Source organism: Octopus sinensis, linkage group LG2 (assembly GCF_006345805.1).
Source record: "Octopus sinensis linkage group LG2, ASM634580v1, whole genome shotgun sequence".
NCBI classification, from domain to species: domain Eukaryota; kingdom Metazoa; phylum Mollusca; class Cephalopoda; order Octopoda; family Octopodidae; genus Octopus; species Octopus sinensis.
Genome location: NC_042998.1, coordinates 42,131,615 through 42,140,486, shown reverse-complemented (window position 1 = coordinate 42,140,486; position 8,872 = coordinate 42,131,615).

The window sequence follows — 8,872 nt, the reverse complement described above, 5'->3', positions numbered from 1 at the left end:
GTATTGTGTCCTAAAGCAATTATGAAATTGGTGAAACTGTGACATAATATGAATATTTTATAATTCATTTACAGTCAGATGAATGTAATTCTTACAAATACATATTCAGTATAGTTGTTCATTTATGGGGTATTCATAGGAGCAGAAGTTCCTAATATGTAAGCTGTTCCATTACTGAAGCAGGTTACACTAAATTCAATGAATAGTTTTAATATCCAAAAAGTATAAATGGTAAAGTGTATTGTCTTGAACATTTTTGTGAATTCTGATGACATCAGGGTTGTGGATTCATAACACAAAATATCCAACTCTGATTCTTATTTGCAATTGGACTAATGGTATATTGGTTGACTGCACAGGCTGTAGCAATGCCGTTAAGTTACAATTATGCATTAGATAAAACTTGCAAAATTTTTTTTTTAAATTGTTTTTATCAGAGAGTTATAAAGGATATAATAGTTACAAACTACATCAAAGTTAAAACTAAAAGACTGAATATGTAAAACAACTTAACAAATGATCATTTTAAAAGAAATAAATTTATGTTTTTAATATAAAACTGAAATGAGTGTAAAGTTTATCCTGACTAAATATGTTATATCTTGTATCTAAGGAATAAGATTAAATCAAAAATTAAATCCAGAATTTACTAACATCTTGTTCTTAGAAACAGAATTGCTTCTTCCAGATCTTTCATAAAAGCCCTTAATTCTGATTTGATGATAAATTAATATCTATGAAGTAGAAAATATTAATGTGGTATGTCAGTCAGAGTTGGTATATTTTTACTGACTTCACAGCCCTAGATAGCATAATGAATGTATTTTCAGTTTCTATCAAGAATTTTTTTTTTCTGGCTTTTATTTTGTGTTATTAATGGAATAAATAAATGGTATAATAGAAATTTCATTATTAATATCAAAATAAGGGCAGTGGACGTCAAAATCAATATATCACCACAATTGTAGTATTTGGTTAAGTCCCTTTAAATTCTGAGTTCAAATCTGCCTGGGTCAATTAAAAAGAAAAGTACCAGTCAAATTGAATCCCCTTCCTACAATACTTATGCGTTTTCTCTATAGTTACAAATTACTAAGGATATAAAAAATGAGAGATGTTTAGTGCAACTTGTAAAAGTTGGCCAGCAATTTGGCACATTGGTTGGGTTCTTAATTAAATACAATGTTTTTTTTGGGTTTTTTTTTTGTAACCTGCATAAATCTCTAACATTTATATTCATGTATTTAAATATTTGTATGCATAAAACTTAACATCACTTAGATTAGCTGCAATATTTTTTTTTTCCAAACTAGTAATTGATGCTTAAAGTTTGTCTGCTCAGATAGTACTACTTTTTAAAATCAAATACACCATAGGCATTTCTCATGTTGAAGCCATCAGTTGTTGCTTCTATTTATTATTTTCATCTCTTGATCTGTGCTCCTTTAGGCCAGTCAGAACATATTTCATGCATTACATTGCTATGAATGCAAAAGACCTACAAAATCCAAGTATCATCATCCATCCTCCTCACTTGTCTTATGCCACCACAGTCCTCCTCCTCTGCCTTTGTAAATCATTTTAAATGACTTTATACAATTGTATAGTGTCCCAATTGAGATTTGTTAAAAAAATTTTTTTATACTTCACATGGCAGTCCTTGTTGATTGTATTTACTTCAATGCTTTCAGAACTTGTTTTAGAAGTTATCCAGTCTTTGATAGGTTTTACCTATAAATTATATCAACTTGATGTAAGATTGAGTGATAGTTATTCTATGTCCTATCAAAATATTTAGATTTTAGCTTTATACTAATGGCTAAGATGCTATTAGAGAGTCAGTTTCATCTCCACTTTTACTGTAATGTAGTAAATAGGAGAGAAAATGAATGGAGAAAAAGTGATTGGCAGTAAAAGGAAAAAAACAAAATATCAATTTGAAATTAAACTTTTATTTACAAGCCATTTGTGACAGGTTGTAAGGGAAAAGGGGAGTTAAACAGGAAAGAATAAAGAGAAATAAACGTGAGAGAAAGGGAGATAAACAAGAAAGACAAACGGAAAGAGGTGGCGGTAGGAGATGAAGAAAGCTCTAAAATAGAAAACCGGCCCAATCGACATATTCGTGTCTTAGTCGAGAGACTCAGTGATGTCTTCTGTCTATATTGACAGCAGTAGACACTGGCCCATATTCAGTGTCAGCTTATTTGCAGCATCAACATCATCCATTTCTGGATACTGGGATTGAAACAATCCACAATGTGATCTTTAAGCCTAATTTGTCAGGTTAAAATGTAACGAATAGTCTCCTATTAGCAATACCGATCAACTCAGAAACTGTATAGCTTTTAGAGACAGGAAGTTGATGTGAATATAAGAAGCTGAAGATAAGAGAGAGACGGGCTAGGCACCTTAGAACAATGCAGATTATTTTTCCAGGAACCAATTCAGCTATATCTACCGTACAAAGGAGGCAGAGGGGGTATGATGTGGTAGAAGACGATGACTTGCCTGAAGTCCAAATAATGACTGATAAGGAATTACATTACAGGCACTTTATTCAGAATTTGTTGGGTTTTATGTGGTTTCAATTTTTAAAACCTTTTGCAAGTAGAAAAAAACATCAAAATATTCTTGAGGCAATATTTTTTTATAGCAATCCCCAAATAACATTAATATTATATAGTAAAAATGTTGGTGCAGTTTTTTTCTTTTTTTTTTTTTTGTAGACTTATTTTTCATCACTTTGAAAGGGTATTTCATTGTTTTTTTAGTAATGTCCATTTTCAAGAATTTAGGTGTAGAAAAAGAAAAGAATAAAAGGAACCAACATTAAACATATATACATATACCAGCAGAATACAAACTGCCCACCATCCAAAATACAAATTCATACACAATTACACTGATGCACATCTACCCAGTTTCAAAATCTCTATATCCTAAAATACACCAACCTTTACATAGGGAAATTATATTAGTGAAGGGAGGGAAAAAAAGGAAAAATGCAGCATTTTATTTTATATATTTATAGTTTTGTTATAATCAGCCTAAAATCATCAGGTTATTGTGGAAAATGAACAAATAAGTTCCAGTTATACCACAACTACCACAACTTAAACTTCTTTGGACATATCTAGCAATTATGTTTCTTGATCGTTTTATTATGTTTTCAAATGAATTAATTGTAGTAAAATTTGGCAAATGTTCAAAATTGCTTGAACTCAGCAGTTAAACAGTGATTCAGAGCTTCTCAACAATGGAGTTTAAATTTAAGCTGTTAAATATTAATTAATAGAGTATCAGGTATTTACTTAAATTTGCATTAAAGTAAGAATTACTGTTATAGTGTTCTAAGAAGAGAGAGAGAGAGAGAGAGAAAGAGGTGGAGAAACATGATGAGAAATCATGCAAATTGGAATTTTTGTGTTTTATTGTAATGTATAAGAGAAAGAAGTTTGTTTACTGTTTGAAAAACATCTTTAATGTGTGGAGTAAATAATGGAATATACAGTACTTCCTGCCCTGTGTATTGGTATCATTGCAACAAAATTAATGCTTAGTGAAGAATTTAGCAAGTAAATCAGTAAAACTACAAAATGTTGACTTTATAGGTAGTAAATTGAATGTTTTCCTTGCAAATTATTTGACATAATATAAATATTCATAGATAACTAAACGTGAATGACAATTAAAATGCCTTATCCTTCAGGGCAATTAATATACTATAAATTATGTTCAAAATTGCTTGAACTCAAATAAATAAATAAACCTATTTATTATTATTTCATTTCATACATAAATATGAAATTATCAATGTCAACTGAACTATTTATCGCTGACTATTTCAAATAGGTCAATGAGTCATTTTTTTTTAATATTGATTATAGAAGCTTGTTGTCATTAAAAATTCCAATATTAAATGATATTGTATGGTTAGTATGTTGCCACATAAGGAAATATGAATTTTCAGAAATTTGTCATTAAATTACTAACTGTAACTTACAAATATCAAATATATACTTGTCATTATGATAACATTTTAAATTAGTCTTACAATATATGCATAAATCATTTCTTTCCTTGTTAAGCAGAATTAACATTAATATATAAAAATCCAAATGGACTATTCTGTTAATACAGATGTCACATGCTGGTAAAAGGTATTATGTCTAAAAAAGAGTCAAGTCTAATATACTGTCGTAATAAAATTAAGTAAAAATTCTAGGATACATCAAATAATGAAGTGAAATGTATCATTAGGTTTCAAACAGGAAAGATAGAAGATAAAAATATTTCAGTATTATAAGTTGAGTATAGATCACTTCTAAAACAATGATATATAGCATATTTCCTTTTTAGAATTCAGGCATTAGATGTAAATATATTCCCTGAAAATACATTGAAAGTAGCAAAGATTATTGTTATTATTATTCTAAAGAACTGCATTTAAGAATCTGAAGTTAAATATATTGATATAATAATTGTAACATGTCACAATAGTAGCTGAACCTTCAATACCACAATAATTGTTTGGAGTAACAATAACAGTAAAGTCAAATGTATCACAATAATCAAAATGTCAAAGATACCACCACATCGGAGTTTATGTCAAGATATGCCTTTCATTATGTCAGCTATTACCAGTTAAGAAAATATATGATATGAATAAAACTCGTATCAGGAAATAAATTATAGAGCCAATCAAACATAAATACATACACACATGCCAAAATGTATGAGCACTTACAAGATGATGTGATTTGACAATGTGTACTTGCATACTTGTATTACTATCCCAGCATTTAAACAGTAATATACTATTAAAAGCTGCCTTTGTTAAGGGACATTTATTTGGTGTATGTGTAGTGTATTTTACATATATATTTGCTAATATATGTATTTGGCCATTTGTTTAACATCTGTTTTTCCATGCTAGCATGGGTTTGACAGGGTGTTGAGGCAGGATTTTAAGGCCAGATGCTCTTCTTGTTAACAACCTTTACCTGTTTTACAAAAGAGGGATTTCTTTTATTCCAGAGGTCTCCAAACCAGAGAATAACTGGTAGGAATGTCAACCTCACCATCTCACCCATGCAGTGGCAATCATGGAATATCAGTATTCATACATGTTCAAGCACAAACACACAATAAACTTCCAGCAGTCTATCAAATTCACTCGCAAGGTATTAGTTGGCCCAGAGTTATAGGAGCACTTATCTCAGGTGCTGTGCAGTGAACCAAACAAGAAACCATGAGGTTGAGAAGCAAACTTCTCATAAAATTGTAGTCAGTGATTCTGATAGAAATGGAAGGAACCACAATTATAGTAAGGTATACAATAAGTGGAGAGAAAATTAATGATAAGTGACACTTATAGGATTAGTTCTGTGTTGTATTCCTAGAAAATTTACAGCGAAATTATTTGTGAATTCTCCAAGAATGCTACAAAACTAGTTCTGTAAGAATCACAGATATATGTAATATAATATATATAGATATATATCATCATATAATATATATATATACATATATGTAAACATATATATATATATATAGAGAGAGAGAGATAAGGAGGGAGGGAGGAAGAATTCACAAAAAACAAAAGAAGCCAGGTGGTGTAGACAACAAACAGATGTATTAGTATAACGATCGGGAAGTCAAAAAGTCTTTAACATTTTGAGCTTACGCTCTTCCACAGAAAGGAACACACACACACATAATATATGTGTATATATATGTATATACGTGTATATATATATATATATGCACATACATTCCACATTTATACATATATGTGCATTTGTGTGTATATGTATCATTAATATGTTTAACACATCAATTTTCCATGCTGGCATTAAGAGGTGATGACATACATGCATACATTTACACAGACACACACATACACATATACATATGAACAGCTGGATTTAAATATAAATTACATGACATACAACCAGTATTCAGAACTCCATGTGGATATGTATACATCAAAACAGCAAAGTGCAAGAACTCTTATCATAGTCCGAGTATCCTTTCACTGGTCTCCATTGTCCAAAAGATAACAGAGTAAATATAGAAAAAAGAAATAAAAGGAGAACTATATTATTTAGTTACGTTATTCAGAATGAACTCTAAATAAGAGAATTTTTTCTAAATAACGTAAGTAAATAACTTATGAACAAACTGTCTGGTTTGTTCTCTCTCTCTCTCTCTCTTACACACATCTATATATATATATATATATATATTGGCAAACCATGTGTGATGGCAAAAGAGGTAGACCCCGCCAGAGGGCTATATTTACTGAGTTATACTGACATGGGGATGTACATATAATATATATGATTAAGTTTCTGTGTTAAAGATTTGGTGATCATTGCATGGTTGAAGATGTGTAACGATCATCAAATTGTTGAAACAGAAACTTAAAGTCCAGCATGTAAGTTCACATACCTGCATCAATCAATAATATATATATATATATATATATATATATATATATATATATATATACACATAGGCACACACAAATGCAATTACTCACACACACATATATATCTCTTGTTTTTAGAATAGGTACATCACGTTGGTAAGAGGTAAGAAAAAGGGAAGGGCATCTGGCTGTAAAACATTACCATAGAAAAACGTCCCATCCAAACTACACTATTATGGAAAAATTGACATAAAAAACAATGACAATCACAACAGATATACCTGAGAATCTTTCATTCTTTCACTGGTTACTGGAGCACATCCTGCAAGAGTTTTAGTCAATTATAGCAATCCCTGAATTTATTTCAGTCTGGTACTCATTTTGTCTATCTATATTTAATCAAATTACTACTTTATGCCCTGAAATAAAGGGATATAACACCAGTTTATACTGGTGATTATAAAGAGACATGGAGATAAATAAACTCACACACAATCACATATATACATACATATATATGTGTATATGTATATATATATATATATATATATATATATATATATATAAATATGCATGTATATATATATATATATATATATATATATATATATATATATATATATATAAATAAACATATAAATATATATTTATATATGTATACATATATATATGTGTATATGTAAATATATATATATTTATATATGTATACATATATTTATGTATATATATATATACACACACACACACACACACACAGACATACTTAAACACAAGCACACACACACACTTGTATATATATATATATATATATATATATATATATATATATATACTCATATACATACAAATACGCACACTCACATACTCTAGAACATGAAATGGACAGGTAGATAGACAGAGTGAGAGAGAGAGAGAGAAAGTATGTATGAGTATGTGAGAGAAAAAAGAAAGAGGGAAAGAAAAAATACATCAGTAACCTAATATCAAATATTGATAATGGTCAGGTTTCATTCTAAACTAATGATGTGTATAGAGCAATGATAAGGATTTATCCTATCCTAAAGGCCATGAGGAATTGGTGGTTTTGCCCCCAAGGAGACTCTTTGAATGATAACCCAACAAATAGGTCAGATAAAATTCAAAATTATGTTTCTTTCTCAGACCTGAGGTGACTTCTACAATGTATCCAAATTAAAAATGATATCAACCAAATGTCTATTTGAATACAGTAGATACTGCTTCATCACAACTAGAGTCTGTTATTTGTCTTTGAACTGGTTAAGGAAAAAAATGCTTCTGATAATGAATTATGTTTTATTGATTTAACAATGATATATTAACAAACTTCCATAAATTTGAAGATTTGAAGAACAACAATGACATAAAAGATTTAAATTTTAACAAGAACCTGCAGATAGCATGCAATAAAAGTTTATGTGGAAAATATTATGAGGATTCTCCCTGTCTTTCTGTCTCTCTTTATAGACCTCCTCTCTCTTACACACATATACACATACACTCACCCTCTCTCTCACACACATATACATTCTCTCTCCCTCTCTCTCCTTTTTATCACTCATATTAATTTTACTAATATATAAGGCGTTCGCAATTAGAAATAGGAAAAGGAATTAGAGTTTTGGTATTTGGGCAGTTGTAATAGATTTCATCTGTAAACAGATTCAATGGACAAAGGTGGGCTGCTTTTACTTACTAGTCTTTCTACATCACTAAAATTTCTTATACCTGCTGGTTCCCTAGTAAAGTTTGTACAGCCACACAGTTATCAAGAGTGGGGTGTGAAATTGAGAAATATAAGTAGTACCAGTGATAACAAAGTACCTGGTGACATCCAGTAAATTACTAAATAGCATCAACCTCAGTGCATTGGTAACAGCTTTTTTGCAGGATGAAACGAAAACTAACTCAACAGAAATGATATAACAGAAATTTAAAAGCTTTTATGTTATGAAGTGGAAGGGAGAAAGGTCTGAGATACTTAAAAGAAGTTATCTTTTTTTTTTGTCGTTTTAGTTATTTTTCTTCTTTTTTTTCGCCTCTTTTTTTTTGCTTTTTTTTATGGGTTTAGAACATAACGGAAATTTTCATTTATTTTTGTTTTAAATTATTTAATTAAAAGTGAAATTATACAACAAAATAAATGAACCATATATTTCCTTTACAACATTCAGTGTAAACAGGGAACATGTGGTAGACCACAGGATTTTGTGGCTAAATAGAAATAGTAAGAGTATTTTTGTTTTTCCTTTTTTTTTCCTTTGTGTTGTAATGGTGGTTGTAGTGATAAAGGTAGTTGTGGAGGTGGTGGTGGTGGTGGTGGTAGTGATGACAGTGTTGGAAGGTAGTAGCAGTGATGGCGGTGGTGGTTGTAGATGCTTTTGATAGCAATTAAGTGATAGAAACTGATAGAAAAAA